General features: G+C 45.3%; 1 protein-coding gene across 2 annotated transcripts in view; it reads right to left on the reverse strand.

Annotated features, from left to right (window-relative positions):
• Positions 1-14,946, reverse strand: part of Cracr2a (calcium release activated channel regulator 2A) — a 131,670-nt gene extending 116,724 nt beyond the window's left edge. For both annotated transcript variants that reach the window (XM_047550077.1, XM_047550076.1), the window contains exon 1: positions 14,845-14,946. The gene's annotated coding sequence lies outside the window, so the exon portion shown is untranslated. The remainder of the gene's footprint in view (positions 1-14,844) is intronic.
• Positions 14,947-15,469: the final 523 nt, after the last annotated feature.

Here is a 15,469-nt window from a genome sequence, read left to right on the forward strand (position 1 = left end):
GAGAATTATTATAGTCCAAGATGGTGGGATCTTGGACTGGGGAGGAGGCAGTATATAGGGGGGTACAGGTAAATAGATTCTAGAGCTAGAGGTTAGAATGAGAACAGGTTGGTTGACTGGATGTGGCAAGTGGGGAGAAGGAGAGGGTTGAGGCCAGATTGAACTCTGTGGTTTCCTCCATATTCATTCTTGAATGTTCCCCAGGACCCCTGGGATGGAAGAACACATGTCCACTGAACTCCAAGGGAACATGGTCAAGTGCTACTGACTTCGACAGGGTTTAAATCAGCAATCAGGGGACAGGTCCACTGAGTCTTATCCCAAGGGACCTCTCATCCCTTAGAGATAAATTATTCCTTCTAAACAGGCCTCCTGAAAGTCTCTTCCTCTTGTTTGGTCATGCTACTTCCAGCATCATGCTCTGGTGGGGTGGGTGCTGAGCAGAATCCACCCTGGCTGGGCAAGCCCACTGTGAGTGGCTTCTCATCAGAAACCCATGCATTCTTCAGGGCATTCATAAAGTGCCTTCCACACAGTGTGAGCAATTCTAGGTTCCTAAATGCCCAGTCTCCATTTGGCTACATTTTCATCTCATAATTTTTTCAGTTTTAAATACATATGCTCTACTTCTGTTGCCAGCATTACAGCAGGCAAAGCACCTAGATTGGCCAGACCACTGAAAGTCCTGTATAAAATATTTTTAAAAACCAATGTTTCTGAAAGCATCGATGAACTGGCAAGAAAGGAAGAAATTTACTGGCCAGGGATAACTTCACATCAAGAATATCCAGATGCCAATTATCCTAATGACCATAATGTGTTTAAAGAAATTAAAGATATGCACAGGGAACAAAAAATCATGAGGAATAACCAGGAAGATTTGAAAAGTGAACCAAGAAAATTTTTAGAAATTTAAAAAAGAAGACTGAAATTACAAACTCTGAACAGACATAATAGCATATCAGACACAGTATGAGGAAGAAACAGTGAACTAGAAGCTAGGTCAAAATAAATTAATAGAAATGCAGCACAGAAAGGCAAAGACACAGAAAAATGTGAGAGAGATTAAGAGATGTGAAAAATAGTCTATCCATGCAAGTGGATAGTGCTTAGTTTGGATCTTAAATGTTCCCCAAAAAACCTCTGTGTTAAAGGCATGGTCCTTAGGATGGTGCTATTGGGGGGTGGTGGGACCTTTAAGAGGTGGGGCTTACTGGGAGGTTTTAAGTCTTGAAGGGGACTCTGGGAACCCAGTCTCTTCCTCTTTCTTTTTTGCTACCTCACCAGAAGGGAATGGCTTTGCTCCACCACATATTTCCTGCCATGATGTGCTGCTTCCCCACAGGCCCAAAAATAATGGGTCAATCACGGATGGAAAACTCCAAAACCATGAGCCAAAATAAACATTTTCTCTTTATAAGTTGATTAACACACATAAATTCTTTTTTCATACTTCAAGATCTTTTTCAAATTTTGTGTTTCTTTACTTCCAATGTTCTAGAGCACAGTGGGATAACTAAGATTGACGAAAATAAGTGAATATTTCAAAATACCTAGCCAAGAGGATTTTGAATGTTCCCCTCAAAAGAAATTATGCATGTCTGAGGTGCCAATTACCCTGATTTGATCATTACATATTGTCAACATGAATTGAAATGTCCTTCTGTACCCAATAAATATGTGCAATTACTATATGTCAATTAAAAATATATTTACTCAAAAAATAGAGCCTAACATATGTCTGTCTGGAGTCCCAGAAGGAGGAGAGACCATTTAAACAGATCACAGCTATGAATTTTCCAAAAGTCGTGAAAAATACCAGCACCCACATCCAAGAATCCCCAAAAGAATAAATAAAAAGAAATCCACAGCCAGACACGGCTCAGTGAAACTGCAGAACACCAAAGACAATATTTTAAAGCAGCAGAGAGCAAAGATGTTGCTTTTATGTGGTTACCATTTAGGCAGCTTACTTCTCATTAGCAACCAACACTCCAAAAGACAGCTGTAAAATACCTCCAACATGCTGAAAGAAAGTAGCTGTCATCTGAGAATCGTACGCTTAAAAAAAAGACACTTTAAGAATAAGAGAGACAAAGACATTAGCCACCAATAGCAACAACAACAAAAACTGAATTTGCCACATGCAGATCCTCATTTAAAGAAGTTGTTAAGAGATGTATTTCAGACAGGAAGGGAGAGAACCTAGATGGAAGATCTGAGATCAAAGAAGAGATAAAGAACAAAGAAAGCAAAATGGATTTTCTCAGTGTGTTGTTGAGGAAATAATGTAGATTCATAATGATGTATATCTTGCTACCATCTCTTACTGTCTAGTAAACTCAAATCAAGTTACTTCATCTCTCAGAGACTCAATTTCCTCATCTTAAAAATTCACATAATAGTGCTACTTATGCAAAGTTTTGTGAGGAATAAATGAGCAAATATACATAAATGTTCCCAGCATCTATTCTGCATCTTGGATGTGTAAAATTAAGGTTGATTTCTTATCCCTTTGAAATTGAATAAATAAACAAATATAGAAGATAAAGTTAGCAAAAAAAAGTCTTCTTCCATTCAGATCTAAGATAAAATTTTGCCACTTTTTCATATTTTATACTACAGAGTCGGTGCTCAGTGGTTATTTTCTTTTCATCTTTCTAGTATCCACCCTAAGATCTTTTAAACAAAATATTTACGATCTCTTTATTTAAGAAATACTGCTTTGTACACACAACCCCCGGGGTTATATCCTGGATTCCAGTTTAACTCACTGTTTTAAAATAATTTGTGATCTGTTTTTATGGGGCTATAAAATCCACCCTGGCCCATCCACAGTGCATCTCCTGTTCATCCTCCTCCCCTGCAACCTTTCCCAGAACTCTCTCTCCTAACTAGGAGATGGTGTCACACCAATGATCCTTCCACAGTGCCTGCCATGCCAAGCCCCATGCTGAAGCCCCCGCCAACTCCATCCACAATTTTGCTTTCTGTGTCAAGGTCTGGAAAGGGAGAGAAAAGCCAAAGCAATAAAAGGTGGATAAGAAAAGTTAGCAGAATCTCTTTTTAGAGTCTCCGCCTAATTTTCATTGGGTAACTATTTGGGGTCGGGGCGGCGGGGGGACAGATAAACCCAGAACCAACCTTTCCTTGATGTTTCCTTGATTGGCATCCTGACTCTGCCATTAGTTGCTCATGTGTCCTTGAGCATACCACTTAACCTCTCTGATTTGATGTACCTCACTTGTAAATTAGAGACAATAATTATGTCCTATTTGTAGAGCATTTTACCATTTACTGAGTGTTTTCAGATCCATCATTTCATTTAGTAAGAATATTTGGGTGCATCACACCCAGCGCTAATACCTCACTGCTTTGCTGTGAAGACTTAAAAGCAGAACCTGAGCTGCTGTGGAAACTACAAGCCATGTCATGCATTTGAAGCATCATCCCTGGGATGCTACAACTAGCCCAATTATGGGAGTGGGCTCTTGCAAGTCCAAGTGCCTGAACTTGAATTCTGATTCTCTGCTTACTAGCTGTGAGACTTTGAACAAGTTGTTGAGCTACTATAAGCCTCAGTTTGCTCACCACTAGGCTGAGGAAAACAGTAACAGTGCTCTCTGGTGGTGCAGGGCTTTACATATGGCAGGGCCTGAGCAAATGAGAGTTGGCTAGAACTGACACCAAGTAAACAGGTGTCTGATCATAAATATGCACTTCCTGACACCCATCCTCCTCCTTTCTTTCTTCTCCACCCTCCACACAATTGGCAAATATTTGCAAAGGGAGGGCAGAAGCTCTGGATATCAGGACACACCATGGATTACTGTTTCCCGAAAATGACAAAGTCTCATTTTTCCACCTGCAGGCTGAAATTCCCTCTTTGTTTCTCAGGGGTCTCTATGCTGTTTTGGAATGGAAGCATAGCCCAGGGTCCCAGTCAGCCTGGATCCCTTCCACCTTCTTCCCCTAGAGCCTTGATTTGGCAGGCTGGAGAGCTCTGGGCTATGGAGCTGTGGCCCAGCCTAAATGCCATATCTGGACTGTGTAGTTCACCCTACTAACTAAAGCCATTGATGACTAAGCTGGCACTAAATGGATGTATTTTAATGACCTAAGAAACAGAAGGTTTACATAGCCCTCCTATGAATGAATGGAAACTACATGGCCGCAAAACAATATAAGCAACCTCTATTTAAGAAGTTTTGTCTTTGTTAAGGTCTTTCACGATGTCATTGCCTAATTCCATCTTTACGGCATCCCTGAGAGACATGAAGGGCAGCTTGTATAGCTGAGGCAACTGAGACCCATCAACAGCAAGTGGAGAAGCTGAGCCTGGAAAGTGTTCCTCTCATCAGTCACCTGATGCTGTTGACAAGTCCACCCCTCTACCTGAGCTCCCTGACTCATCTGTCCACCTGCTTCCAGCTTCTGTGGACCCAGGTCCTAAGGCAACTGCACCAGGACTTGGATCACCTTGCATTTGCATTGGAACAGGGCAGGAGCCAGGATATATGTCTCAGTCACTCAACTTAGGTCTTAGCCTAGAAAATGAGAACACACCCTAAGGAGCACAAATCAGGCCAATGAACCTGGAGTTCATAGGCCAAGTGCCACCAGCAATGGAGCAGGCATGTGTGAGATGGTGAGCTGTGATTGCCACAGTGATGGCTAAGTCTCTTTCTAAAGCACCTCTGGGACCACCCAGCCCCTTAGATTTCATAGGCTTCACAGAGTCCAGGTTGCTCAGGTTGAATGTACAAGTGAGACTGCAGCAGAGATGACCTGACTGACCCCCATTACTAAGGCCTAAGATGTGGCTAAACTGTGATGGGCTGAAAGTGACCCTAAAATGGAGTAGAAAAGAAGCCAGGCAGCAGACCTGAATGGATGCCATAGCAAGCCTGTTGCTCAAAGGATTACAATACAGGCTTCTCATCTCCTGTTTGGGTTGACTTTTCCTGGTGGATCACTCCGTAAGCAGAGGGCAAGTCTTTGTGTTTCTGCACTGTAGTCCTACAGTGCCATCCTACTGGAACATGGTCCATAGAACACACACCCAGATCCATGCTGATTCTAGAAGCCTTTCAGAGTGTACCAAGGTAGGGCCAGTTGTGCTGGATTCCACCCAAAGCTCTGTTTAGATGAAGAGGGAGGCCTAGAATCCTTGCTTCTAACAGGATTGCAAGCACTTGCAGATTGTAACAGAGTCAGTGAAAGGCAGCAGGAGAGGGGGATGGCCCTTAGAAATAATGGTAGGGTTAAGACACATATTGGGACTTCCTAGGTATAATTTTCAAGAGGGTGACCTTCAGATACTGTTTATGAAGATGGACCAAAAGACCAGCTTGAAACATTTCTCCCAGGACTCCCTACCCCCACCTACCTGCTGAATCCTCCCATCTTAGGAGGCCCAGTTCATTCCCATTTACCCAGTTAGAGCACATACTGTCTGTGCAATTGTCGTATATGCTGTCTGGGGTGGTTGATCCTCTTTGCACTTGGGTCTTGTCAAAAAAAGCATTGTCCTTTTTCTCCAAGAACCATTCACAGTACACAGTAGGTGCTCAAAATATCTATTACTCCATTTTGGTTTGGCTTTTTTGGCACTGAAATTTAACAAAAGCACATTGACTTAACCCTACAGTGCCAGAAAATTTAGACATGCTGTGTGCTATAATCTGTTTGCTGTTCAATACAAAGTAGAAAGTTTCCTTCTATTTTCAATTCAAATAAAGAGAGCTTCTGTGTTAAAAAAAAAATTCATTTGTAGAACATGGTTACATAATGGAAGCCTAGTAATGTTTTCAATTTTTTCTCTAACAATCATTTTACTAATCAGTTCCTTTTTATGTGTCTTTGTTTCTGATTCAAACTGTGGTTCAATGTATTAAAATTGCATTCCTATAAAAGCAGCTTTTATTTGGCTTTCTTTTTTTTCTTTTTCACTGACCTTTCTTACCCTGTGTTTTGGAATGTGCTGTGCCTGGGAGAGCTCACCTAGGATGGAGTTGGAGGAGTTCTGCTCTCAATTTTGCAGGTGTGTTAACAGAGCTCTATTACGGAGCAGGATCCTCAAGCCTAGAGGTCTACCCTCTGTAGAGAGCTGATCTGGTACAGGGGGATCAACACCTGGGTGAAGGGTCCAGGATGTAAGTCTCTCTACTAGGACTGGATGTGTGAATCCAGATAAGTGACTAAACTGTCTGAACCTTAGTTTCCTCATCTATAAAATGGGGATGCACAGACCTCCACTAGAAACAGTGCTGAGTGCCCGATAGGTACCTTCTACATTACCTTATAATTAAGCACAGGACCCATGTGAAAGTCTGCTGGCTATCTTGCCACCTCCTCAGCTGACTTCATTCCCAGAATTAAGATACATCTACCAAAAGCCAGAACCCTATGTCCTGAGCAAAGCTGAACCTCAGAAATCTGAGTACCAGGAAAGAGCAGGAACCAGTGTAGTTGCTGGAGAGGGTGATGACAAACCATAAGGAAATGTGCTACAGGACACATCACAGAAGGCATGGATGCTACAAAGAACACTGCTAGAGAAATAGGAAAGACACTTAGAGTACTTGTGGCCAGGACAACCACACCCTGGAAATAAATCGATTGTGTCTGGGTACATAGAGAATCAAGTGCAGCAAGATACCAAGAGGGTACAGAAAAGCACAACCAGTCACAATCAAGAAGAGGAACAGAGCTGGTGGCCCAACCCCTGCCTGCTGGAGAAGACTTACCAGCTCTCTGCCTGGAGAGGGACACATGGTCAAAGCTAAGCTCACACTTTTAAGTACGTGTGTAATTAGTGGAAAAGCTCAATTTAGCAGTTTGGTAAATTGCATTAGCAGTTTATCTATGGTATGTAATTAAGCTATTTTCAAGCAAATCCTTTTTGGCTAAAGGCTCTTGTTAAGAATCCTAATGGAACACGGTTCACATGACACATATTCCAATCCCTGAGTATTCTAGAATATTCTGGAATATACACTAACGTTCCCAGGCAAGGCATCTATGCATGATTCCCTACAATGACATCCCTGTGTAGATGAAGGTGGAGGGATCAGAAAGTCCAAATCAAGTCCTGGCCCTGAAATTACATGTCTGTGGGTGTGTTGTATACATTTATAATGCTGTTTCTTCATCTGGAAAGAGCAAGGGACAAAAACTACCTTAGAGGACTCTTAAGGAAAATAAATGAGGTGCTGTACAAAGTGCTTAGCTGGGCGCAGTGGTACATGCCCATAACCCCAGTGACTCAGGAGGTTTGGCAGGATGATCCAAAATTCAAGACCAACCTCAACACCTTAGCAAGATCCTGTCTCAAAATTAAAAATAAAAGGGCTGAGGATGTGGTTCAGTGGTAAAGCATCCCTGGGTTCAATCCCCAGTACCAAAAAAAAAAAAAATCAAAAGCTCAGCCCCCAGAAAGGCAGTCTCACTTGATTGAAGACTCATTTGATTGAAGCAGAGAGAAAAAAAAAAAGTAAAATAAAATAAATCGGAAAGCAATGAGCAATGGCAACAGAGAGATTGCCCAAGTGAAGAAGACATGGGATGGCAAGGTCATGAGTACAGAGGGAAGCTGAGGCAGAGGGTCACCGTGAGGCTTATTACAGCCACCATTAAACTCAACCCTATCAGTTTAGGATGATGGAAACATTCACAATGTGAATGTACTTAATGCCTCTGAATGGTTAAAATGGTAAATTGTATGTTATAAAATTATATCACAAAAAAATCAAGATATAGAAACAAAAGACAAAACCCCAAATCCCAAACCTCAGCCCACTTAAGACATTAAAGCAAATATAGCATGAAGGAGAGGTGGGATGACCTCTTCTCTGTGGGATTCTGTGGAGAGGAAGCAGGCACCTAGATACCACACTGAAGAGCTCATGAGTCAAGATCTTTATTGAGGATTCCTGGTCAACCCCAACTCCCAGAACACTCAAAAGTCAAAAAGCCACCACAAGCAAAAAGATATAGAGTTCCATATGCTGACTAGTCAGTCTTTCCTGATGGACTATCCTTGATAGTCATTTCTGGCCATGACTCCTCCCCCAATAGGAAACCGCCAAGAGCCTCATCGCCTTCCCCACCCTACCTGGTGCTCATGTGGGGAAGGCAGTGATGCCGTCTCACTCAGAAAACCTTGCCACTTCTAAAATACCACTCCTGCCAGGTTATAGAAATGGCAGCTTGAACACCATCCCCTCCTTCCTGCAGGAAAATAAAACCTATCTAAAGACAGGAGCAGTGTCTCTGGCCTCCATCTTTATCCCCCTTCCCCATGATCTCCCTGACCCACTCATGTGTCCAGAAGGGCATGCCAACCTAGAGCAGAATCTCCAGGGAGTAAAGGGCTGTTCCTGCTGCAAATGCTGCCCAACCTTGGGCCTTTTGCACTCCAGAAATGGTCCTGACCCCAGGGGTTCCAGTGGCATTTCTCAGCAGACCCCTCCAGTTGTCAAATTAAAAGTCCTCAAGGCAGTTCTCTGGTGGGGAGCTCTACCAGAAGCTAGCCAGAGGAGTTGGTGACACAGACCCCTATGCGGGACTCTCCAGGAGGCAGGCCTTTTCAGTGTCTACAACACAACTTTACCCACGAAGCTTACGATCCACATACAGGCCCTACTTGAATGTTTCTGCTTCTTCTCTGCTTTTCCAAAGGCCATTCATTCATCTGGGTCCTGCTCTAATTCCACCTCTCTGGAAAGTCACAGGAAATAGGCTTCACTCATTTGCCTATAGACACTAACATCATTGGTTCTTTTTAGATCATCCCTTGCTATGGGCTGAATTGTGTCCCTTACCCCCAAATTCACATGTTGAAACACTAACCCCCTATGTGTTGGCTTTGGGAGATGGGGACTTTAGGAGGTGATTAGGTTCAGATGAGGTCATGAGGGTGAGGAATAGGAGATGCTAGTGAGAGTGAGTTCTTCCTAGTCCCGCCCACTTTCTCCCTACCAGGTATGGACATAGCAAGAAAGTGAATGTCTATAAGCCAAGGAGCGAGACCTCCAGAAACCAACAAAGTTGGCACCATGATCTTAGACTTCCAGTCTCCAGAAGAGAAAAATTAATTTCTGTTGTTTAAACCCCCAATCGATTGTATTTTGTTATGGCAGCTCAAGTAGACAAGAGTATCCCTTTAAGGGGACTGTGCATGCCAGAGCAGGGACCACACTTGACCTTAAACCATATCCCCTGAGGGATCCTTTGCTTGCAAAGTAGGAACTCAATAAGCACAGATGTTAATTAGGGGAGAGATTCTGTTCCTGCCTTCTGGGGAGCTTCAGTTCAAGATTGGCATTGAGAAGGACCAATAAGGGAAGGACAATGGAATTCACTAGCAAACTCTGGAAACTATTAAGTCATCACAAGTAAGAGCACCATGGAAGCCTTGACCACTGTGCCTTCTCCAATCCCCAAGATGTTCACCTGAGATGAACCAGTAGTGAACTAATCTCATTTCACAGAATAGGGAAGAACTCAGTTTAGAGTGCTAATCCTGACAACACTTAGCTAGTTAAAGTCAACACCAAATCAGAGGAGGCAGGTTGAGGAATGAAGACAGGGCCCTGGAGCCAGGCTACCTGGGTTCAAATCTCAGCTCAGGCTCCTATTAGTTGTGTGACCTTGGGCAAGTTATTCCATCTCTCAGAGCCTTGACGTCTCCATGTGTAACACAGGGGAATGATAGCAGTGCTCATCTCACTAGGCGGCTGTAAGGACTGGATGAGTTCATCCACGCCAAGCTCTGGGCCTTGCCTGGTGCATTTCTGTGCATTCAACCTCAAGGTGAGGGGCAAGAGAGCTCCTGGAGTTCTGTTTGGTCAGGGAGGGGCTGCAGGAAGTTGCCTCTCTCCCCCATCTGCGCCAATCCAACCCTCCACCCAGCCTGTGAGGGTGTGTGGTAATGTGGGCAGGTGATGTGGCAAAGCTCCATCCATTGACCAGGAGAATGCGGGCTGGCTGCAAATCCTGGAGTTCAATAGTGAGCAATCTCTAAAGTAAATAAAGTGAAAATAAACCAATTGTGCAGGTAATAGGAGATTTTCCTCTTGTCTGCACTGGTAATGGTGCCATTGTAGCCAATCTCCTACTTCCCATGGTGCTGCTATGAGTTAAGAAAGGAGAGAAGAAAGCAGCCTGGCCAGAACTGCAAGTGCAGGTTCCTGGAGTGGGGCCGTCCCGCCCGCTGGCCAGGGGACTCTGACACACCCGCAGCCTCTGTGCTGCCTCTCCTTTCTTCTGACTAATCCTGGCAGGACAGAGCATTCCACCACTCCAGGAGCTCTAGGAGCATGGGGCTGGGTGCTAAGCCCCTGGTGCTGGATGTCCCTGGGGAGAGGCACCACTTCCACTGCTATGGTTTGAGAATGTCCCCCGGGGTTTCACCTGTTGAACTTTAATCCCCATCGGGAGGTATTCCAGGTTGCAATCTTAAACCAATCTGTGGTGTTTAGAGCTTGGGCCTTTGGTAGGTGACCAGGATTAGGTAAGGTCATTAGGGTGAACCTTCCTCATTGCATCCTGATGGCTTTATAAGGGGGGGTGGTAATTGGGAAATGAACTTGATCAAATCATGTTTTTATGTGTACAAATGTGCCACAATGAAACCCCCCATTCAGTATAACAAATATGCACCGATAAAATATACATAAATAAATAAATAGGCAGAGGGAGAGAGAGCTGAGACACACATACACACCCACACACCCTGTCCCGTGCCATGTGAGGCCATCACCAGATGCAGAACCACGGAGCCTATGCATCTTGGATTTTGAAACTTCAGAACCATGATCCAGAATAAACCTCTCTTCCTTCTAACTTACCCAGCCTGGTATTGTCATTACCAACAGAAAACGAACTAAACATCCTCCCTCCCACAAGTTTTTAGGCCTAGGCTCCCCCAGGCAAGGCAGATCTTTGTGTGAATAAAGGATCATCAGAGGTGGCAGAGACAGAGGTATTAAACCCCAGAAGAGGCCTGCCTGCTCCCACCTCCCTGCATCTTCTGGAAACACCTGAAATATCCCTGTAGTCAGCCTCCTCCACATCCAGCTTGTGCCCCTATAAATGCCTCTTTCAGTCAACCTTATCCAGCAGAAGAAGGAAGTCCCCTGCTGGCATTTTGAGAAAGCCAGCACTGGGGGCCATAGCAAACTGAAGAAGGGAATGCACTGTCTCCAGAAGAATCTACCACAAAAGATAATCCTACCTTCCTCAGTTGGAAGAGGCCCTGCATGTGTCTGTTTATGACACTGTGGACCCCTCTGGCTATACCCGAGGTAGATGAGGTACCTCAGGAACCCAGTGCAAACACTGGCCTTCAGGAGCTCCCTCCTATATGCAACTCAAACCCAGGGATCTAGTCTGAAAAGGCACAGCAAAGACAAAGCAACATGGAGCAGAACTTGGACACTGGGAGGCCAAGACCAAACAGTCTGCACCAAGTGCAGAACTGGTGGAAGACAAAGGCTTCCTCCTCCATCATCAAATTAAATCATGCCAAATGGGCCATTTAGAGCAATTGTGAAGAGCACACCAAGACCCAAAAGGCCACTTGCTGAGTCCTGAAGGTGGAAGAGAGTCTTTGTGTTGATGCTATTTGTAGGTAACAGGCCATGTAATATGATGTTTCTGGTGCCGCTCTGAAAAAGCCAAACTACCTGGGTTCAAACCCTGCCCCTACCAGCGGTTAGCTGTGTGATTGTGGACATGATAATTTGCCTCTGTTCCTCAGTTAATTTTCTAAAAAATGGAAATGACAGCAGTTCCTACTGATAGGGTCGTAGTGAGGCTCTGACAAAGCAAATATATGCAAAGTCCTTAGACAAGGTCTGGCACTTAATGTGTTTGGTTATCATAAAGTTCACAGTTTGCCCAGGACCTCCTGGCTGATGCCTATTGTCCCAGCATGATTCTTAATATTCTCCCTTTCACTCAAAACTGTCCAGGTTGGACAATATATTAAAAGGCTGACTAGCTCTTTTTTTTGTTATGTCTACCTGGTTATCTCTCTGAGAATTAGCCAGCCCAGGTTCCCAATGTATAAGCTCCAGAGATAGCTCTGCCCAGGGCACCAGTTGTCCATGCCAGGAACTCAGTTCTTCCTTGTTTCCTTTTTTTTCTTTGCCCGGTCTCTCCTCCCCCTTCTCTTCTCCCACAGTCTTCCTCTGCTTCTTTACCTCTTCCCTGTCTCTGCCTTTGGGCCCTGGGAACACACACAGGTACCTTCGGGCTTTACTTGAGGGCTCCCCCTGACCCTGATACTCCAATGGACACTTTTGGGTTCTCCCACTGAACTGTGCCTTATCAAATGGCTCACAGAGGAAAGAAACAATTTAAGATGTCAAAGAAATGACGTGACCACTAGATGGATGAGTAGAAACAACGTGCTGTTGGATGTGTGTGCACCTGTGTGTGTGTGTGTTGTGTTAGGGGAAGAAATAAAATACTAGTTTGAAATGGTTCATCCAGTGCCAGAACCTCTGCCTACAAAGCTGTGTGATGAGAGAGCCTGAAGGCTGCTCTCCAGGATGGCCGCCTCCTCACATGTAGCTGGAGAAGCAAAACCAGAGAGTCGGGAGCCTCAGGGTCTAGACCCATTTCTGTCGATCACTAACGACTAACAAAGGACTATGATTTTCCAAAGCTTCAGTGTCCCCATCTACAAAAGAGAGCAGACTTGTCCCTAGAACACCATGATTTCGTGAGGCTGTAGAGGCTCTGGCTCTGCTTTTAGGATTCTAAAAGAGCAATTGCATAATATTCTGCAACTGCATCCTTTAGTCCTTTTATGAGAGAAACAGGAGGAACCAAGGACTGAGGAAACAGATTAACTGAATTAATTCTTACCCAGGGAGAGAGAGCAACAGGGTCCCTGCACGTTATAACAGAAGATGCATTCATTCTGATGGGAGCAAAGCAAGGGTGATATGAACTCAGGGACTGTCTTGCCAGTCATGGGGATGCCCCTCCCCCTGTAATGCCCCCCTCAGCTCAGCTTTTCCCAGTGCCTTGCCAGCACCCAGGTGGCATCAGTCTCCATCCTCCTTCCCCGCAGCAGGCTCAGCACGCCACCACAACAAGGGACTATGAGGCAGGAGTGACAGATGCTTTAGCTTCTGTCGGAGTGCTGGGGCAGTCCACAGGTTGACATGTCTCCAAACACCGAGTACACCTATACTGGTGGTATCACCAGCCACTCAAGTATTGGAACCCAAGGCTCCATTGTCATGGGCTTTCTCCTTTACTCTGGTCCCCAACATTTATTTAGTTACCAGATCAGGTCTGTTCCATTTTTCCCTAGGTTCAAATTCCTATCCTACCACTTATTTGCTATGTGACCTCAGACAAATTGCTTAACCTTTCTGGCTCACAGTTTCCTCCTCTGTAATATGGAGACAATAATCACAATCTCCTCAGAAGCTGGTTGGGGGATCATTAATATATTAATATATAAATTATGTAATATAATAATATATTATACTACTAATAATATAGCAATCATTAATTGATTCATATATAAAATAATATATTAATTATAATATATTAATATATATATTCCTCCACGACTTTGCTCAGATGTCCTTCCCCCTTAAGTACCAGACACCACCTCCTGTTCAGTTCCTGGCCTAAGTACCACATCCCAGGTCCACTCCTTCCAAAAGGCACATCCCTTCTCTAAACTCCTGAGGGTTGAAGGAACCTCAGAGAGCACACCAGAAGCCTTTCATTTATCAGTCAACAACTGTGGAGAGAGTAGCTTTTATGAGCAAATGCTACTCCTTCAGGTCATGTAAATTCCAATTCTATACACCTGGTTCTGCCTAGTTCCATGTCCCTATGTCTACATCCTTGAGAAAGGCTCCATACATGTTGACTTCTTCCAGAGACAAGCAACTCACCACCTCATAGTTTAGGTTCTTTCTCCTGAACTCCAACCATCCCTTGGGACTCTCACTGATGGAAGTTTTGTGCTCTCTGAAGCAGAAAGTTAATACTTCGAAGATTCTTGGTATCTTCCATAGAGCCAAACAGGGCAGGTTCCCAGCACATACACTGTGTGCAAGTGGATTCAGAGGGCTTGCCCAGGTGCAAGGGTAGATGGACTGCATCCTGTCATATGCCTGTGTATGTACACACACACACACACACACACACACACACACACACACACCTAGGCCAGAGTCAGCACAAGGCCCGAGGAATCACACAGCCAGATCAGGGCACAAGCAGGGCCAGGGAGGAAGCCAAGCCCCAGAAGCACCCATTTCCTGACCTCTTGCTTTGCTCTGGGAGGTTCTCTTTTGTTTCTTTGTCTTTTTAATTCTCTGTCTCTCTCAGTTCTTGGGCCCACATGGCAGGGCCTCCTAGCGCTCTGCCCTGCAAACCAGGAGTTTTGGTTTCCAGATCTGGGACCCTGGGCAAAGCACTTCACCTCTATGAGCCTCAGTCTCTTCATCTATGGAATGAAGAGGCTGAATGTGGCCTGAGTTTCCCTGAAGTTCTTTCCTGATCTAAACATCAGTGTTTCTCAGCCACTCCCAGCCCTCTGAGGGTACTGAACCACAGGGTTAAGGAGCAAAAGGAGCAAAAGCCAGGGCAGCCCTGGGGACGAGTCAGGAAGCATGGCTGTAAGAACCAGGGACGCACAGCCTGGATCCAGGCCCTCCCACAAACTCCATGTGCCCTACACACGTATGCTCACACTTGCTGCTGCCAGAGAAGCAAGCAGGAAGCGCTGCTCCTGGCCGCTGGGGCCGAGGGGCCCGACAGTGCCCACCCCGCAAACTTCTTCCGCATTACCTTGGCGCCTACCTTACACCTGTCACAACGCGGGTCCACAAGGCTCACAGCTGTCAGGAGGCGGGCTTTCGGGAAGTCTCCTGCCCGGCGGCTCATCTGCCGCCACTCTCCGCCCCGGACTGCCCGGACTGAATCAGCCCCAGCGCGCTGAAGTGGAAGCGGCGCCCCCTGGGCGCCCTCCGGTATCTGCGCGCCGCGTGTGGTGGGGTCCCCACCGCCAGCGGGCGACCTGAGACCTCCAGGAAGCCTGGTCGGACCTTGCTGACTTAGCCTGCGGCAGGAATCGGGTCTCCCGGACCCTTCTGATCCCCAGGCTCCTAGGTCCCTTGCCCGATTCCCGAGGAGTTTCAGGCTCCAGAGCCCGGGATAGAGCTATTAGCCAGGCATCAGTCTGGACCTTGCAGGCCCCTGGAAAGAGAGGGTGAATTCGTGTGCACCCCCGGAAACCCTACTCCAACTGTTATCCCTGGAGATAGAAACTAAAGGGATTTTTTAAATATCTATTTTTCTGACTTCTATGTATTCTAAGGTGGCACGAGTGTTTGTATAATTTAACCCTTCTTCCCCAGTATGTATCTGTTAATAAAGCAAATAAATCTCCAAAAAACCTTCTGACTAAAAGATACCCCTCACCCGG

This window comes from Sciurus carolinensis, chromosome 4 (genome assembly GCF_902686445.1).
Source record: "Sciurus carolinensis chromosome 4, mSciCar1.2, whole genome shotgun sequence".
Lineage (NCBI taxonomy): Eukaryota > Metazoa > Chordata > Mammalia > Rodentia > Sciuridae > Sciurus > Sciurus carolinensis.